This window comes from Pipra filicauda, unplaced genomic scaffold (assembly GCF_003945595.2).
Source record: "Pipra filicauda isolate LSUMZ 115617 unplaced genomic scaffold, ASM394559v2 scaffold258_size1095741_pilon, whole genome shotgun sequence".
NCBI classification, from domain to species: Eukaryota; Metazoa; Chordata; class Aves; order Passeriformes; family Pipridae; genus Pipra; species Pipra filicauda.
In genome coordinates, this window is record NW_024104374.1 from 501793 (window position 1) to 522834 (window position 21042).

Sequence of the window (21042 nt, forward strand, 5' to 3'; positions counted from 1 at the left end):
TTTTTTGCAAGGGCAGGAGAAACAGAGGGAGAAGGAAGGATCAGAATCAAAAATTAAAAGTGGTCAGGTTAGATGTCCAGATCATGCTGTGCAAATGCCAGCTGTGGCTAATGGCATTACTTTTAAAAATGTGCTTTTTTGGATTTATTACTACTAAGGTGTCTGAAAGTCTGCACTGGAAGGCACAGAGATGAGCCCAACTGTTTGCATTTCGGTGATGCAGAGAGAGCTAGCGGTGACTATGTCCAGCTTCTTGAATAGCACTAGGAAATGGCCTCCTCAATAATGTGAGCTTCATACTCTCATCTTCTGTTTCAGCTACAGAACATCAGTTAGAAAGAGCTCCAGTCCTGACAAAGGAAATAACAGAAAGTAAGTAAGGATCTGCTTTTTCTTTAATAGATCTGATTTTTTTTAAATCATGAAATTGTCCTGTTAAAAAAATCAATATCTTATATAAAAGTGAATCTTTTCTTTATTCCTGATTCAGGAAGGTATCTGAGTGCTTTCTTAAATAAGGAGTGGATCTGAAGCACACATTGAAGAGTTATTCATAAATGGGAATTTCATTTCTGAACAAGATGACAGGGAGACCAAAACTCTGTGTGGATGAGGTTTAACCCAGCATGATCTACTGAGATCAGGGGATTCACTTACATTTTTCACAGGTACACAGGCAAAATTGGGGCTCCAAGCCTACTGAAAACAAAACAAATGCTCTATTTGAAAGTAAGGTTACATGGGAAAAACCCTTAGGAAGAAATATTCCAATAAGAAAATATATAGGAAAGATCAAAGAAACAGTCATGGTTTAACTGACACCTGTAGCTTTATCTCTTTCTCTAGTTACAGGGGAAGGAGGGTTACATGAACAGCATGAACAGGGGCATGCTGGCATGCTCCCAGAGGGAGGAAATGTGGCATTTGACAGGTGCAAGAAGCCAATAAATTATAGGATATATGGAACAGAAAGGCCATCTATTTCCTTGAAAATTGCCAAGGTTCAGTCTGTAGAAGATCAGAAAGAGAGACTTAAGATAGAAGTTAAAGATGAAAACACTTTTTTTTTTTCAGGAGGATAAGAGAAGGGAGGGTATCAGTAAGAAAAGTTGGAACTGTAAATCAAAGTTTGCATTCCAGTGCTATAAAAGTATGGTGGGACATTCTGGCTTCATGTTAATCATGTACCTGAGTTCAGGGTTGAATTCTGCTCTTACAACCAGAAATGTCTATCACACATGTTCTGAACAGTGTGGGCTATCTAGCCTGCTGAAATTTGGCCAAAAAGACCAATGTTTTCATTTGTCTCTAAATTTTATCTTCTCTTCCACGAGGAACAAAGAAATAGCCATCAGCCTGTGAATGTATGAAACACTGATAGCAACAGCAACGTGCGGCTCAAACATATGATGCCTAAGTGTCCAACAGCCAGTGTCACTGTGCAGTGTTAAGGAACCCTGGCCAGGCTGGAGGCTGCCCTCTGTTCACCCTTGCTCTTGGTTTGAATCTGGTTCCTACTTGTACTTCTCCATTCAAGTGAAGGCTTTTGATGGTATAAGCAGAAATACTTCATTATCTCTTTTGCCGTAGGCAAGTGTGGCTGAGTGCAAGTGTATTCCCATTAAGTCATGTGCATTAACTGTGTGCTACTAGTAGGGAACTAGGAAACAACTACACAGTCTCCAGATTGTTTTATTTCTTTCCTCCCATCCTCCCCTTAGTATGAATGGATTACAAGAGGAGACTCTTTGCTTTTTCCCTTCTAAAAGGGGGGGGAAATGGCAGCTTGAATCTGAGAGCAAGACTTCCCCATAATATAAAACAGTGCACTGCCCCTGATGTGAAAGGAGCTACACTAATTTACATCCACAAAGAATGTGGCTCCCTACCAAACTAAGTATCCTATGCTAGTGCTGCACCACGTATTCAGCTGAGGTATGCAAGTGTCCAGTGCTCACAGCACTGCGGGGAAATGGCTCTTAAAAAAATAAAATAGAAGCAGGAATAGTAATGTCTTGTCTTTCATTATGTGACTCAGTGTAGACAAAACTAACATTCCAATCAACGTCAACAGGATCAGAATATGGTCCTCGGAGAATATTTCATACTGTTACATCCTTTCATGACTCAAACAAAATTTCATTCCTGGATAACAGCCCCGGTTTATGATAGGAAATAAGTGCTCTGTCACACCCCGATAATTAGTACATCACAGGTAGAATGTAAAACCAGGCAGTAAAATGGCACTAAATTTCTGGTAGAACTTTGAGTCACATATAAACCATAAACAAGACACAGACAAGACATGGTTGTAATCCTTCCTTTCAGAGAGGCTGATAATAAAAAGGTCAACACCTCAGGATAAAACAGAATACTGAAGATGAGCTCACACTGGAAAGCAGTTACAATGCCATTGCCCCACTTCATATTCACACTGCCAAAATCTCAGCACAGGCAGCTTTGGCCATGTGCCTTTCTTAGTATATAAGGAATTTCTTAAACACACTATGAGTTGAAGGGATCTCAGTGAGGTGACTATCACTGACCACATGTGATAGAGATGGAGAAGGAAGTCTGCTGTGAAATGCTGTGAAATATGCTTTTTTTTTTTTTTCCCTACAGAAATTATCATTTCAGCATTCTGCAAAGATAAATGTAATTTCTTAAGCACTGTTCTGAGAAAAGGGAAAGAGAAAAGGGGGGATATATAGTAAGAACAACACCATGCAGGTAAAAATGCAGACCACAGGCAGCAATGAAAAAGTGGAGACCCAGGTTTCCAACCTTTGCAGCAGAAAACACATTTCTCACACTGCACATCCATGAATCATTATCTAAAAAGAAGACATAAAACTTTAAAAATTAAATTAAAAAACAATTTAAGGACTCCAGATAGATACATTAAACCAAATTGGCACTCATATATTCAGGGTCTTTTAAAAGACTTTCTTAAAAACTGCCATGGAAATTAATTACTCAGTAACAGGAGATGAAACCCACTGCAAACTGCTGATTTGAGTGCAGATTCAAAATGTGCAGAAGGCCAGGGAAAACCTGGCCTCCATTCCTTTCTGCTGAGCAGATGCTGACACCCCAAAAACACCAGTGGGTAAACCAAGGAACAACGAGACTCCGACTCTCCCATTCAGTGTCCCAGTGCTGAGGACACTGCTATGACCGTTCACCCCCACAGTAGCTGGAGGGAGGTTTGTTTGCTAACAGGGCCCAGGAGAAAGTTTACACAAAAGTACAATAGGAGCAACACACCAATCTGCACTTGGGCGTATAGAGATTCAGTGCACACTGAAGTTCTGTAGTGCACAGTGTAGTTCCAATTCAGAAGTTATTGCTAATATTAACTTTTAAGCCAAGTTTCCTAAGGAAATGAGGCTTAGGCAATCATCTTGTCTGGCTGGTTTCCCTAATAATTTTGAGCCTACTGGCTGATATCAGCCAAGTGGAATAGAGGGACAGACAATTATGTTGCTGTAAGTTTTACTGAAACAGGTGTCTGGAGAGGGGAAAGAAAGAGCAACCAAAATGTATTCCCTCCTAAAGGAAAGGCTGCAGCATGAGATCATCATTTAGTTACCAGAGGATCCACACATCCTTTGGATGGAAAAGCTTTTCTGTACACGCTTATGACACCAAAAGTTCAGTGGGCACTGACACTTTCAGAGACACCAGAGTCAGTCAGCTGCAGGTGCAAGCCTGCAGGATACCTGGCTTCATTAGTTCCAAAGCCTGCAGAACCACTTGTGCCCCATCTAGGCACAGATTCATGCTGACTCACACTGGAAATTTACCATATGATGCTATATCTTGCAGCACTTCCTATTCTCAGAAACTGTCCTCACTAGAAGCCAAATGTAAAGAATTTCCTTCAGACTTCTGAGACTGAGAGTATCTTCCTTACTTACTAAAAGTTGATAATACTCATGCTTTTCAGCCCACCTTTGACTGCCTCTTTTTATATCAGTCAATAGCTGCAACACATTATAACATTGATACCATCAGCAACACCTCTGTAACAATCCCTTTGAATTCATTATCTACTTAGTGCAGGAATTATAATGACCCATATCTGCTACATCAAATGGATAGTGCATACCTCTGTGTATTCCCTGTGTGTGTAACCCATTGGTATGCCTACATCAGTATGTAAACCTCAGAATTAAAAAAAAAACATAGTCCTCAGGATCTGTACTGGGTGGTGCCACAATATATTTGGTGGATTCCTTTGAGCTTACTTATACTTTCTCTCCTGAAGAGTTAAAATCCAACACGTGAGGGCAGACTTACAACACCAGTTTAGCAGCCCCCTTTTTCCAGAAAGTGTACTTTCCATTTAAACAAAACAAAGCAAAATAAAACAAAACAACAACAAGGAGAAAAAAAAAAAAAAAAAAAAAAAAAAAACACCTCATCAACATCTTGACTAGCTCCTGCTGAAAAATACATCTCTTTGAGAAATCCAGGACATTCCTTTTTGCATTAATTGCCAGCTTATTAGTGGAATGAATGTTGCCAGTCTTTTCTCAAGCTGCTTGGAGGTGAAGAGACTCTTTCTTTCCCTTTACCAAAAACAACAACAAAACATGCCAAGAGAGAAGAAAAGAGAAAAAAGGAAAGGGAGCTGCTGAGAGCCAGGCTACTTATTCATCTTCGAACATTGGTTTCCATGGGAATAAGTTTGGTTCTTTGTGGAGGCTGAACCACCCCATGCAGTCTAATGCTTCCAACATTACATTTGTGTGGTCAGCTTTCCTTTAGCCTCCCCTTGTCCTCTTCCTCCTCATCCCTGCTCAGCAACAAGACTGGTGTGACAAAAATGAAGAAATCATTCAATAAATTGGCTGAATTAGGTTTGAATCGAAGCCTGCTGAAGCCATTCTACTGCCACCAGTGAAATTTGGACGAAGTCCTCACAGCATAAAGACAGTGGCTTCCTGTCAGCCTGTCAAAACGGTTACCCAGACTTTGTCTGCCTCAACTTTTCTATTTTGATGGTTTCTGTCTCACTTTTTACATTTCTCTTTGTATTTTTTTTTTCCTTCTGCAGCTCTTCACTGTTTCTTAGTTTTGACAGATCATGTAGAACATATAACTCCGGTTGTATTACTGTTTAAAAGTGAATGATTACCTGTAGACCATGAAGGGCACAGGTTCACCAACAGCTGCAAAAAGGATTAAATAAACTGAAAAGTAGATTTGGGATGAAACCTAACTTAAATAGCTTTTTTCCTACATTAAAACCTTCAGAGGCTCACCTGCTTTACTCTCCTTTCAACCAAGGAGGTGAACAAAAGTAACATGACATTCCTGTGAGAGAGGGAACTAGATGAAGGCTGGGTGATCTCAGTCAGGATGCAGCAGACGTTACAGAAAAAAACTCATGGACCGTGTATTCTGTTTGTTCTGACTACAGTAATTTCCTAATCTTCTTGTAATTTGTTTTGACATACTTTTTTTTTTAAAGCAACTGTTTATAAATACATTACTCAGAGGCTGCCATGCAATACATTTTCATACATTAATCCTCATCATTTTGCTAACTGTCATGATTTTTTTCTATTAAAGGAATAAAGTAAAAGCATGTTATCATAAATCACTAATAAAATATTTAGCACTTCCTATCGCTCCACTTTCAAAACTTCTCCTTCTTAAAAGCTTCTAGAGCCTAAAGTTTTTTTGAAAAAATGAACAAAAGAAAAATATATTAGAAATTCATGAAAGCCATTCACAGGCAAGCTGTCAGGACTACAGGAGTTTTCTTTTGTAAGGATACTTTTTTCTTACAAAAGATTTATTATTTTCAGATTTTGAAATGTATTTTCTTTGCAAGACAGAGACGCTGATGGTTTTTCAATTTTTAAATCTAAGATTAGGTCTAATTGCCTAATTTACTTTACCTATCCCTTAGAAAAGTTAACTGGAACTGCTGCGTTTTATACAGTAAATCAAGCTGAAAGAAGCTATTGAAGCACAGAAAAATTGATCAATCATTTGATTGTCGATTCACACATCACTGAAAGGCAGATAGAGCCATTTTAGTCTTATCGTTCCTATAAGAATGTTAACAATTCAGGCCAATGAAGGTCCATTGTGATAATGGAAGTTATAAAGAAAGCTGGAGCTTAGACCATGCACTGGCATTCATGGTAGTACATCTTCTCCCCTAATTCACAATAAGATTAAATGAGAAGGTTATTAGAAACACATGAAAAATAAAGCTACCATAAAAACTACCTTCTATGGATCCAGGTTTCAATGGTGCAAGTGTGTTTCTCCTTTTCTCTCTAATTTCAACTCAGCTAAGGCTTTCTCCCATCTTCCTACTGCATTTCAGTCTAGGGTGGAAGTAAAGCAACCATGTGAGACATGTTTTCTTAAGAGGTTATAGATATGTGTTTCAGGAAATCAAATAGACCAGATTCCCCAAACAAAGAGGAAACACAAAACTAACATTCAGAATTTGCCAGGTTTTACCTCAAACATTTCAGACACCCAGTAAAAAGTGGGAGTGCGCAGCATTATTCAAGCTAACTATCAAATGTCAGGTGAGTCACTTTAGCCCAAAGTGAGCAAGTTTTAGCAAAACATCGAAGAATAGTACAAGCTGAAAGAGTAGTTCAACTTCTTGCTCTGAAGTCCTCCTGGCATGGAAATATTTGTTGATATGTATCCTTTAAAGCAGGTAGAAGATCAAGTTTTCATCAAATTAAACTTCTAAGATGAGGTGAGTTGATACATTTGAGACATTTTACCAGAAATAATTAAAAGTGCAGAAGGTAACTGGAAATTTGAAAGGCAATTCAAACTTCTGTTATTCCTTGGCATTCAGCACTGTATTGGGTCTGGCTGAGCTGGAGTTCATTTCCAGATAGTAGCCCTCACAGTGCTGTGCTTTGCATTGGTAGCTAGAAGGGTGTTGAAAACACGCCGGTGTTTTGGCTACTGCTGAGCACAGCATCAGCACTGTGACATTCCTTCCTCAGTTGAGGGCAAGATCCTGGGAGGGGACCCAAGTAGGCCAGCTGACCCAAACTGACCAAAGGGATATTCCAGACCATATGACATCAGCTCAGATATAAAAACTAAGGCAAGGAGCAGGAAGGCAGGAATTCATTGTCTCCAATGGCTGCCTGCTGAGGAACCATTACATGTGCTGAAGCCCTGCTGCTCGGGAGTGGCCGACCATGACTGCTCACGGGAAGTAGAGAATAAACCGTGTTATCTTTCGCTTTGCTTTTGCGTGCACAAGCTTCCGCTTCGCTTTCTGCTTTAAATAAACTGCCTTATCCCAACCCAAGAGTTGTTTTTCCACTTTATTCTCTCCCCTGTTCGGCTGGAAAGGGGAGTGATAGAGTGGCTGGGTGGGCACCGGGCGTCCAGCCAAGGTCAACCCACCACAAACACGTAACAATCCAAATCTGAGAAGTACAAACATTTTATAAAGACAGAGACATTAACCCATTAGTTTCAATTCAGCATGGACTCAGTGGAAGATCAGAAGAGGAGTTAATATGGTCCAGTATGGGAAAGCCATAAAAGCTAAAGCAAATCCAGGACCTTCAGAACACGAATTTTGATGAGAAATCATCACTCAAGACTGACACAAAGCTAGGAGTCTAATGGAGAACATTTATTGATATTTTGGGGAGGCTATTAAGTTATCTGGAAAATACATGTATAGCAAACACCAGGTCCCTAGTGAAGCAAAACTGTTTTGATAAGTTTCACTTACTTTCCAGACCTTTCAATGAAAAAAAAAGAGGCACTTAGTGGAGCTGGAGGCAGAACACAACATGTGCCTCTGCTCTGCTTCAAACACAGCCCCCCACCTCCCCGACACAGAAGTTCCTTCAAAAGATCTTATGGAGTTGGGACCCTCTGCTGAGGAGGGTTACAAGGAGGTTGAGCTGTAACCTCCTAAAACAACTTGGATGGAAGAAGGAGCAGGTGAGCATCCCTGGTTTTAGACACAGACTCCTTTTCCAAAAAGAGCGAAGAGGAGTAGGATGTGCTGATACTTGTTCTCTGACTGCCTACTTAGCAGTGCGAGGGCTGGAGTGCTCCCCTGGAAGAGGAGCCCTCCATGCAGCTCCCTATTGTGTGGTATTAGCCCCGAACTACCTGAACCAACAGAGAGAAAAAAAATTACATGATTATTCCTATACTTCTATTGCCTTGTGATCAGGGCACTTACCTGGAAGGCTGAATACTTAGGGACTAGTCCACAGCCAAATGACAGCTCAGGGTAAACCCTGTCACTGTTTCAACATGATAGAAGTGTCCTTTTGCAGTAAATAAATAAAACTATCCATCAATGAACTTGTTAAGCCATATTTTTTTCTGTTTTTATAAATAATTCCAGTTCTTAATGTGTCATATAGAAGTCATAAATTGGGAAGGACAGAATCTCACACTCATTTTATGAAAGGACAAACACTATTCCAAGGATGTAAAATACAGAAGAAATTCTGTAATTGGAAGCTTCTACTGCCTGTGCAAATTTATGTCACAGAGGAAAAGATTTGGACTCTCTACAAGTTAGAGCTAAAATTTTAATACCTAGGGTTTTTACTTTGATGATAGTGTCTTGATTCATCATATTTTCTCTCTGCAAATACCTTGTAAGCTAGAAATTTCTGCAAGCCTGTCAACTTTCTCAAATGAATCTTTTTTTTTTTTTTTAATCTTATTGATTTGTTTTCCGGAAGTATTTTCCTTTCTTTCTAATGTTTTATTTATCTAACACTGTTCACATTTTTATCCCTAGAAACCTTTTCATTTGCTGTTTATTTGGCTTTTTCCTTTAGTGTTTTTCTGCAGAAAAACAACTTGCATTTCAATAGCAATACTTAATACAGCTGAACATCCCAAAGTCCTTTACATTTAATTACACTCATAGCAAAGTGACTGTAAGACAAATGTGGCCTTTGGGATCTCCAGAAAAAGGAAAGAAGGCAGATCTTTCACAATCAGATCATCATGCACATGCATGTGGCACTTTTCTTGCAAGTGAGCACCATTGCAGACTTGATATGTGATGCAAAGGACATAGCTGTGAGGAAATGAAAACAAGAAGAAGAGTATTTCTTTTCACCCAGAGCAATACAGAGAAAGACATGTAATAAAAAGCATGCATAGATACCTTACATTTACTTTGTTCAATTTATAGCATGTACTGTTTTATTTCTTTCTTCATCCTTTGTATGCTTTATTTTCTTCTGTGGCAGTTTGCAGAATATTGCTGCTCATTAAATGATGAACAAAGAAACAATCCATAAAATGTTTGCCACATAACAAAACAAAAAGATATTTGGAAATCAAACTGCAGTTTTAATAACAAAATTGTCTAATTTTAGCCTCATATCCCTTACTTAATGAACAAAACTAATGAGGAATGTAACTAAGATGCAGAATCCTTTATGACTACTGCAGAAATTTTCAGTGATTGTGGAGTCAATAAGAGATGTTTTTGGACATACGATGCTTTTAGCAATCAGTTGTTCCATAATTTAAACAAATTATTTTAATTTCTCATGCAAGGACATTCAACAGTTTATCTTGTGTCAGCCAATTTGTATCAGGTGTGTAATGCAACAGCTTTCATATCTTTGGTCAGGTTTTCTTGACAGCTGTTTTTTGAAATAACTGAAAAAGAGAAAAATTTAATCTAAAACTGTTTAATACATACGAGTAATATTCATGTATTTGTCACAGACATGTATTGTGGGATTATCATTCTCATTTCACAGATAAGAAAGCCCTGGCTAAGTGGGCTGGTTAATTTTTGTCAACAAATTGATGTAGAAAGTCTACAGCTATGCCTAGAATAAAATCCCAGTCCAGTGCTTTATCCATCACATTACTGTTTCTCAATGGTGGATTGCAAATGTTCTTGCAATGCATAACATTGAAATTGTTACATCAGACTAAATGAAATAAAATCTAGCTTCACCATTCCATTATGTTTAAAGGTCACATAGTCACTAGTAACAGTTCAAAACACACATTCACACCAAAAACTTGTAGCTACTACTAACTACCTTAGCTATGGGTTGTGGTTTGGTTTTCATTCTGACTTTTAAATAAAACCAAGGAGGCAGGATCACAAAATTGCTTTTCCTGAGACTGAATGTCACTATATTGAATAGAACAACAAAACATTGCATTAGTGTTCTTTCCCAAATATTTTGGCCTTTTGGAGAAGGCCAAGAAACATACGCTCCTTTCACAGATGCTCTAGACTGAAAATTAACCCGAAGTATCCAACCCACAATATCCCCTAGCTACACTACAATTGTACAGACTTTCAATAACCCCAAGTCACCACATGCAGCGATGCACAGTCCTGTGCATCACTTCCCTGAGTGCGATTCTGCACATGTGCTATGGGCTGTCTGACGCACACAACGCAGAGCCTGGATGCATGGCACCTGCAGCACTGCAACATATGGTGCTGCAGCACCTGCCACCAGCAAGGCCACCTCATTCTCCATCTACTTTCTGTGCGTTACCTTGAGATAGCAGAGGTAAAGCCATCTGTGATGGTAAGCATGCCTGGGCCAATGTACTGTGGACCCCCAGTTGTATTGGATGTTGCCCACAAAGATATATTTCTATATATTTCCAGACTTAGTTCCATGTCTCAATACTTCTTACAAACATGTCTTGAGCCTTACAAACATGTCTTTGCTTAGACAAACATGTCTAAGCAAACAAAACAGAGCAGGCAAAGTGTAACAAAAAAAAGTAAAGGTTCTTTTCAAGCTAAAAAGCAACAGTAAAATGGATTTTTTTTTTCACAGCTGATCTCAAGTCTGTTCCCTATTTTTAGTATCACTCTCTGTTGTCAGTGGTTTTTTTTTAATATGACAGTCTTTTCACCCGCAATTCATCCTCAAGCCCAATATGTGATGCCGTATGCAACAGCTTTGCAGATGGGCTTCAATGTAGTTGATGTCTTCTACCCGTACAGCAACCTGCCAACATTGTACTAAGACAGAAAAAACGGGTTTATAAGCATAGGAGAGCAGAGTTATTTATATCCCTCCTTCCTTTAAAAAGTTACAGTTTTGACACAAAATATTGTCTAAGAAATCAAACATTACTGCATGAGATACATAGTTCTAAATGCGGCCCACAGCATAACACCAAGACAGGTGTAATCCAAGACCCTCACACACGGTGGGTCCTTTGAAAGTCTCTGGCTTCTCTCAGTGAGTGGAAACACTGAACAAATTTACACAGAACAAGATGAAAAAGTGGTTATGGGACTCAGACTGATAATCTGCTTTCAATTTTAAAGCTGAACTTGGGCATACTTTTGCATTCAATGTGAATGGTATCCCATCATCAAGGATCATTTCTCAAGGCTATTTTCCATGTTAGGCCACTTCTAAACCAAAACTAAGCCAATCCTTCACTCATGACTTATAACTACAAACTTCCAAGGCACTGGGAGCCTAAAGTCAATGCCCTAGAGCTGGGAGCAAGGAACTTGGGGCAGCAGCTGTGGGCCATCTCTGAGCAGTAAAGGCCAATTACAGATCTGTAACTCATAACAGTAGTCAGTCAGTGGCTAACTGGACATTTACCACGTACCCGGGTCTCACTATCCGAATGATGAGACATTCTTCCTTTTCCTCTTCCACCCTTCTCTGCAGTACTCTCTGTCTGTTTCATGCAAGTAGACCCTCTCCTCTGACCTATGGCCCATGGACACAAATTCAACATTTATAGCTTTTAATTAGTTTGACCCCACTGTTTTGTATTCTGATAACTGTAATTCCCTCCTTTCTTTCAACATGAACTATAATTTCTGCTTCATTTAATGTCCAGTTTATAGCTGTTCTTTTCTTCTTGCAATTTTTCCTCTCGACTCTCCAGTGACAAGTCATATCTATGTATTTGCCCCCTACGTACAAACACTATTCAAAAAGAGTTATCCAATTACTTTTTTTCCCTAGTTTTTTTTCTGATCAAGGCACAAAGCCAAAATATTACATTTAACAAACAGAATAATATTTTACTAAGGTTTTACTTATGTACTGGAAGTCAATGCAGCACAAAAATTGCTTTGCTAAATGAATGCTAGACTGAGTTTTCCTGGCTTACTCTAGTATAAGAAAGCTGAAATGAAGAGAAGAAAAAATTATATATTCCAAATCATCTCAGCTACCCTCTTTATCATTATTATTGCCTCCATTTTCTCCTGCATTTTAGAATATATTCTAAATGGAATATTAATATTAATTTCTTTCTTCTTCATGAGCATTTAGATAATTTGGGATAATTAAGGGAGAGAGGATAGGAGAATCCATTGTGGGGTTATAAATCTCCATGGAATGTGTTAGTTTTGCATTTTAGTTCTGCTAAAAAATGTAAATGCTTCAATTAGTGTAAAAATCAGAGGCTGCCTCGCTCATTAACCACAAAGCCTCTAACCTCTCACCTTGCACATATCTGAATCAGAGGATTCTGAAATGGGAAAGTTGGCCCATTTTCCTAAATACAGAAATTGCTCTAAAAAAAAGTAACCAGAAAATAATTCCTCTAGCCTCCCTCCCTTAAAGAGCTAATTAGTTTCCAGAGGCGGCTTATCTAGAGAAGCTGGTATTCTGTTGCATGTGATGGGGAAGCTGGTGTACTTGTGGATAGCATTACAGCAGACTTGAAGGGAAGATAGCAGGGCTGGGCATCTGCAGTACTAGGATGAATCTCTTCAATCTAAATATTCCATGTTTCATAACAAACCTGTCAATAAGGGACATGAGGGCAGTTTCGCTGCTGTGCTGTGCTATCCTACAGCTAACACAGCCTGAAGTCTCCTAAAGGCTGATTGAAATCGATTCATACGCAGGTGGAATGCTACAGATCTCTCTTCTCAGCCTTTATAAAGAGAGATTTAGTGGGAGACTTTTTATTTATTGAGAGATTCGTATTATACCAAATTCAATATTCCTTCAGTCCACAGTTACCCGGAAAGATACACTTAAACAAATGCCTGATGTATTCAGCGCGTATGGGACCAAATAAATCAGGGGGAAAGAATATAGCTACTACTACACACATCCATTCTGCACACATTTATTTCTAAGCTAGGGGCTGGGAGGCAAGGAGAAAAGCACTGCCTGGACTGATGATTACATTTCCTCAGTGAATAAAGCCCACATATGCAAAACAGCAATGCAAAATTACCTGCTCCCTTTGCATAAAGAAAGTTCATCTGCACTGATTTAATTAATTGAAGGGTTAGCCTTTTGCTACCATTTCTGACCTGAGGTTTTTCAGCTAATTTTACTAGAAGATCTTCTAGGCAGTATGACACGAGTAATCTCATGGCATCACAGGACTCTGGTATATTTTCAAGACCATCAGTCCTACTCACAACCTCTAATCCTTAATTTCTATCACGCATTATTCTGGTTAACTTTTATGGGGCTTGAATCAGTTTTTAGTATATGAACTGGTTCAGATACAGGGACCAGTTGTCCAAACGCCTTCAAGATGTTGACCTAGTTTGCATGTAGGAAGTTGAGTTTGCATGAACAAATTGGCATGGAAAAAGGTCATATTATTTCCTCGTATTACCATCCAACCAAAATATTGTTTGGTCACTCTTCAAATTCACTCTAAGTATTGTTACCAAAATTACCTTTCTAATTCGTAATTTCCTCTCTTCTGCTTGTTCTTGATACTGCTGCAGTCACTCTATCATATCTTACTGACCTCAGCTGTTCCTCCAGCAATATCTGCCTCAGTCACTCCATTTCCACACTACCCTCTTTTCTGATCTGTGATAAATTCCGTAACAGTTGAGTACTACAAAATATTTTCTTAAACCTCTTCTACCATTTTACCTTCAAATCAATCCCACTGACACTGGTACAAGCACCTGAGCTGTCTCCTTATTACCCTAAATTCTTTTCATGTCAGGTTTTATAAATACTTTGCATCATATTGCTGAATATTATGCAGGTTCTAGTTCTAAATTTCACAGGAAAAGCACCATTAAAGAGCAGCGACTCCAACATACTTCGATCAAATATCCTCTCTGGAGCAACAAAGATCAAAAATCCACCGCAATTGGGCTAAACTTTAAAAAATGGAAGTATATGAACATGGGGAAACTTGTTAAAAAATAATTTAAAAGAGGTATCTGAGAGAATGAAAACCTTACAGATAGCACAGGGACTACCAAAGAACATCCTACACTAAAAGCAGAGCTTCAGTGCACACTGTCTGTTAGGAAAAACTTGAGAAACAATAAAAAGAAGCAGGTGTGATGGAGCAGTGAGCTAAAGATTTGGGAAGTAAAAGAGTTTATTAGAATTAAGAATGCATCATTCAAAAAGCAGAAGCTGTATCCAAATGAAGAAAATAAAAAGGATCATAAACTCTGGTAGATTAAATGTAAAAGTATAATTAGGCAGGCAAGAAAAAAAAAAGAGTTTGAGGAACAGTTGGCTGAAGCAATCAAAAGTAATACTAAATTCCTCTTTCAGCACATCAGAGCAAAAAACCTGCCAGGAAGTCTGTGTAGCCCACTGACAGGTTGAATATTCAAGGAGAGCAAGGCTGTTGCTGAAAAGCAGAATGAATATTTGCATCACTGTGGCCTTCCAGTACCTGAAAGAAGCCTACAAGAAATACGGAGAGAGACTGTTTACAAGAGCGTGTAGTGACAGGACAAGGGGAAATGGCTTCAAACTGAAAGAGAGCAGGTTTAGATTAGATATTATAAAAAAAATTCTTTACTGTGAGGGTGGTGAGGCACTGGAATAGGTTGCCCAGGGAATAGGGGATGCCCTATTCCTGGAAATGGCCAGGTTGGATTGTGCTCTGAGCAACCTGAACTAGTGAAACATGTTCCTGCCCATGAAAGGGGGGTTGGAACTAGATGATCTTTAAAGTTCGTTCCAACCCAAATCATTCTATGATTCTAAGGTCACTGTAGAATAAACTGATAATATTTCCTCACTAGAAGCCTTTATGGAAGGCAATGCTTCAGAGAATCCATCTGAAACATAACTGACTGTGGAGAGGCTATTGTAATGTTAGCACAATTTTAATGAGTTGTCTGGACTGGATGGTGTTTAGCCAAGAGTTCTGAGAAAACCCAAGGAGGTAATAGCTGAATCAATGATAGGGGTACGTGACCTACCATGTTAGCCTTTAGGTACTATGGACACTGAAGGCTAGCAAATGTGATGCCATGGAGGATCTGGAGAGCAACAGGCTCGCAAGCTAGTAACTCTAGTGCACAAATTTGTAAAGGCTACAATAAAGGACAAATACGTGTCTGAATGCAATTTCTGTGGAAGAGCCAATGTCAGTTCTGTAGTAAGACATTATGTTTTGCAAAATCTGTTAGTTTTTTGGAGGTAACTAACATATGGGTCAGGTGAGCCAGTCAAAAAAAAAATACAACTGGATTCTCAAAATTTTTTCGATGAAGTCTCCCATGAATGATTTTTAGAGAAAGTGAGCAGCCAGAGCATAAATGGGAAGGACCTGGCAGGGACAGATAAAGGGCCAAAAGACACGAAACAGAAGGCCTGTGCTTGCAACAGAACAAATACCCTTCACAGTGAAATAAAATGATGGACTCTGAGCTGACAATTACAAAATTTGGAGTGGGAGCTTCAGGTTATGATAGACCGCTCCATGGAAGCATCAGCTCAGTGCTCAGCAGCAGTTAAAAAACCAACTCAAATGCCAGTAACAAAAAGAAAGACAAAAACATAATTATGACTCTGTTCATCTGCAGGTTTAATATTTTTTCAGTAGGGTTTCCTCATCTCAACAAAAGGACATATGGAAGTGGAAAAAGCTCAAAGATCAACTATGATAAACTATGGCATGGTTTATAGAGTTCCAAAATTCATGATGAAGTGGCATGAGTGGATAGGAAATGACTGTTCACTGTCCCTTCACTGCAAGAAGCAGAGTGTAAAATGAAGCTGATAAGAGCTAGACATAAAGAAAAAAAGAAAATAGCCTTTTCATAAGAGGTATGTGTACCACTTATTCAATATCTAAAGTGTCTGTTTTGTAGAGGAAGGACTTCATATTGTTCTGTATCTACCTCTTCAGGTCCAAGTCCTTGAACTGGAATTTCTGGAGCTACTGGTACAAATAAGTAATCATATATATTCAGCCTATCTCATGAGTGGGTTGATTACACATTAAGAAGTCAGTTCATAATAGGGATATTCACTTGAGCAAAGCACTAGACCACTTCATAGCTTCCTGTTCCCTCTTTGCACAGATTCAAAGTACTCACAATACTACTGGTCTCAGTTTAAACCAGGAATGGCAAGGGTAGAAACAAATGCTAAGAAGATGAGCTATAAGTCTGTGTAAATTCTTATATAACAAGCAATGTGCACACATCAGTGATGGACCTGTGAACATGAAGGAAAAGCACGTGTAGTTAGAGTATTTGTACATTGATTAAGGTAGCTATTTCCAAGGTGCCTGCTTAGAGAGAATCTTCTGCTTTCATCCTGTACAGAGACTACTTTCCTTATGAATTGTTTTTGCATTATCCTCTGCACTCCAATTTCTTGTATCATCTTTCTGAAAGGTGACATGGGAAGTCTCTTCCTGTACTGGTTATGGTCCAAAACAACTGGAAGAGGGAATCCACTCCAGATACAAACCCCACCTAATGGAAATAATTGACTTTTCCTGACTCAGAACTAACAAGAGAAGTTAAACATTAACAAGTGCCCCATGGGACCGCACTCCTGTTGAAGACTGGGAGAACTCTCAAAAGAAGAAGGAAAATGTCCTCTAACATCCACTGACCCAGATCCAGAGTCAGGCCACTGATATATCATGCCAAGATTTGCACTGATGCAGGATTCAGTCTTGGTAGACAGTTTTCACGGATACATCCTCACTGCAAACTGAGTGATGCCTGGGACTGTCAGGAAGTTTTCACAACATTTACACAGCAGAAAATGAGACCAAGATTAGATGACAATTCTGGACAGAAATCGAGGGAGGTACGTAAGCTGAGGCTGGTTTTGTCTGCAACACAAAATAGGTCTGTTAAAGAAAAACTAATTTTTATTCTGGTGTTATGGTGAGAACTATCACAGCTGGGCCTCATATATCTGAGACAGCATAAAGAAGAGATTTCCCAGCAAGAGTGCTTCCCTGATGAGTGAAAAACAGGTCACTGGTTCATATAGTTGTATTATTTAACACATAAAAAAATTAAATAAATTTTTCATTAATTACATTGAAAATTGCACTTAATGGATTCCTTCTTTTCTTCCCTGATAATTCAGGTATACAAGCAAGATCAAAAGCTGTAGTCTGACTGAAATGACTGTACTATCATTTTCAGTTGAATTTCCTACATAATATTACTGAAGATGAATGATTTTTCATTGTTTCAATAGAAAACTCTTCTACATCTCTTTCAGATTTCCTCAGTATCTGAGCTCCATATGAGCACAGGATTTTATTGGGATGTGTCAGTTCATTATAACCACTCTACTAGAGTTTCTCCATAAGAGTTTCCAGTTTACAAAGAAAAATAAAATAGCAGGTGTTAACATTGAAAAAGAAAATTGAGACAGAAAATTAAGGTTATTAGGGAAGCTGAGAATTATAAAAGGGCAAACAGGGAGTGATTTCAGAAATCACAGTTTAGCAGCAGAGCAAATAAACAGAGCAGCCTGTGACTGAAGTAATCAAACTAGAAGATATTTTAGCAAAATAATAAAATGAGAGGTTCCAAATGGAGCCTAGTTACCTGACCACTGTATTCTTTCACTTTTGGCTCATGATATACAGCCACCCTACTGCCTTGCAGGGCTGAGCTTTGGACAGGAAATTGGAGTTACTCCAGAGGTCTTTAGTTTTTGGGACTGGGTTGAGGCATTGACACAAAACCTGTCTATCTGGCAGCATCTTAGTGTGTTAACTGTGAAGTGTTACTAAGATCTGTTCATGAGTTTTTCCCTTACCTGAAGATGCAGTGGCCGACACTGCAACGTGAGCCAGATTTTCACTTAGTCCTGTTCAACTCCAGGGCAGCCATGCCCACCTACAGAGCTGGGAAAGGAGACACGTCTATTTTCTCCCTTCTCACTGCTGCCTGACACTTTGCAGGCAGGGAATATAATGACCGCAGAAAGATTGCTCTTTCCACTATGAGGTACTGGCTGCAGGAGTAATTGGTGAAGGACATCTGGATATGGCAGGGACACTCTCAAGACCCACTGCTCAGAAGGGTTGTACAGGAAAAGGGGTCTACTGAGAAGATGAGGGACATGTCCCACAGACATGAGGGGCAAAGAAGCATGTCACAGGTGTTCTCTGTGCATAGAGGCTGTGGCTACAAAAGTATTGTCCTTAAAAATATTTAAAACTAGATTTAAATAAAGCAGTTTATATGAACTCAGCGCATAAGATGAACTCTTCTGAGTAGCATAAATTAAATTCACATTGAATGGGTGGCAGGAAGAGTCAAACACCAGCATTTCCAAAAAAAAAACACCTGCGTTACAGCCCCCTAAGCTGTCAGCCAGCCCTGCTGAAGCAGACAATGGTGTAGATTTTAAGGCCAGCAAGAACTGCTACAAAAATCATATAGCCTGACTTCCTTTGTAGCACAAGCCATAGGATTTATCCAGCAGTTCCTGAAGCAGTAACACCTACTCTTCCCTGCTGCAGTGAGGCTCCTTACAATCCCCTTTCAAATGAACTCTTGGCAGAACTCCAAGGGGAATGGACACATATCAGACAAAAACTTGTTTGTTTGCTTTTCCAAAAGGAGTAGCTGGGAAAGCAGTTGCTAATAGCTGATGTAGGACTGCATCACTGGTACCCACTGGGCATGAGGCAGTCAGACTCCAGCTGAGCAGTGAAACCAGGGCTGCAGTTACATCAGTCTGCAACAGGACTATAGCTCTTCCCTACTTCACCAATATTCATGTTGCCCTCCTTTCACCCACTGAAGCTGGAGTCTGAATGTGTTTAATGCTTTCTTAGCCACAGATCATTAGTAACCAATTCCACTTTCCACTGTCGCAATCGTTTTTATACAATACAAGACTCCTTTTTTTCCTCTCCCCTCCCTCTTCTTTCTTCCTCCTTTTTCCAGTCTTCTTGTGGCAAAACAGTCCTGCCTGAAAGCAATAAGCTTCTTTCAGAACTTAAAATCCTAATGGCAGGCATTTGGAAAAGAAGGTCTAAAGGCACCATTATTCCTCACTTTGGCTCCACTGCTGGCTTGCTGTCTACATGCATAATGCTGGGCTTTTTCCCACAAAAATAGCAGTCCTCAGATAGTCACAAATCCATGTTAACTGCTTGGGTTATTTATTCCTGGAGGAACCTAGCAAAGTGAGAACTCTTAGGATATTTGGGAGGCCACCATGAAGTCAGTGAGCACTTAGCTAGGAATGTGGGGAATATAAACGAAGCAATGACTTGGGTAATTGTACCCACCAGGAACAGCTATTCATGCTTTTGGAGTATTCCCACTCTGCTTGTGATGTTCTCTCCTCCTTCTCTACCACAGCTTTTCTGGTTCACAGACTCTCTTTCCACAGCTCTTCATCTCAGCGTTCACACTAGGCCTGAAACAAGATTGCAGCTTGTCATTCCTTTTCCTTTTCCTGTGGGGCTGTAATGTTCAGAGCAGGAAAAGTCAGGGGTCCACCCCCAGTGCTGTTACTTGTTCTCTCTGCGAATTCCAACCATTCATTAGCTATTGACTGTCAGCTGTGAGAAAGCGGTCTGCATCCCTGGCAGTGAGCTGCCGGCTGGGATAGGCAGCATCTCTCAATAAAATGCTGGAGAACAACAGGACATCATCACCAAGGGGGAACCTGCTATTGCCCAGGGCCTGACAAACCAATAGGCCATAAAGTTTTGCCAACAGGACATATATTTGGAAGTCTCCACACAGAAATGTGGATTGAAATTGGGAGTCGATTTGTGGCTGCAATGGACAGCAGGGGACCCAGAAACAGAAACCTAGGGGATTACCCAGATGGCGAGTCCCACTTCTACTGCTGTCCTAGAGAGAGTAAAGAGCAAATGGCAGGGTTCGCCCATCCCTGGAGGGACAGTGCTAAGTACTTTACCAGAGGTAAAGCTCTCAGGTTGTTAGTCCCAGCCAGAGACAGGACTCCACCATGCCTCACCGCTGTCAGTCCGGCTGGCATCCTAGGATACATGCAGGACTTGTTCACACCAACACTCTTCCACTGGGATTATGTGCACACGGTAAGGAGATGTTGCCTCCCTTGCAGCTGGTGTGCCAGTTAGTGCTAGGACAGACTCTTGTGGCCAGTCCATTCTCTGTCACCAGGGAGGAACAAACACATATTTATTTGTTTTTTAAATTTTATTCATTTAAATATTTATTTATTATATATAAAACACATATTTACCTATCTGCAGAGAGTATAGAGGGGGAAAAACATAGGAGCTAAATGTCAGTGTCTTTCCTCACGCTTTATGCAGAAAAAGCCTCCCACAAAGCTGTGGGTCCCACTGCAGCGTCCTCAAGCCTACAACTCAGAGCTCCTCATGCCTTAAGCCCAGCAAAACCCACCAGAAAACTGGTGATGGACCACTGCAGTGGGGCATTAGTGGCTGTGTGACTTGCAGTCCACCCCTGAATGAAAAAAAAAAAGTAAATACCTCCATACCCCAGCAATCAACAAGGCAGCACCTGGGGAGGGCTAGGCTGTTTGGCTGTAGAGCCAGGTGCATTCCCCAGCCTCAGCCCCAGCCCAGAGCACTTGGCACATGGTTACTGTCCATCCCCAAGCCACCGCTCTCTGCCCTCGCCATAAACAGCCATCCCTGTGTATGGGGGGAATGAGACTCTTGGCAGCCTTCACACAGCTGCCAGGCGCCAGACGGAGGAGTGGGGTAGTCCTCTCCAGCTGCTAGAAGGATGCAGTGAGAGGCAGGCAGGAGCACGGGGATCTGGCAGAGGCACGTGGCTCAAATCCTGCCCACCTGTCGGGGTGCGACACCAGCTGCAGCCCAACA

At 40.1% G+C, this 21042-nt stretch overlaps 1 long non-coding RNA gene across 1 annotated transcript; it reads left to right on the forward strand.

Annotated features, from left to right (window-relative positions):
* The first annotated feature begins 36 nt into the window (after window positions 1-36).
* Window positions 37-17263, forward strand: LOC120323425. The gene is made up of 2 exons (XR_005563831.1): window positions 37-372; window positions 16601-17263. It is a non-coding gene; the product is annotated as an uncharacterized LOC120323425 (long non-coding RNA).
* The last annotated feature ends 3779 nt before the right edge of the window (window positions 17264-21042 follow it).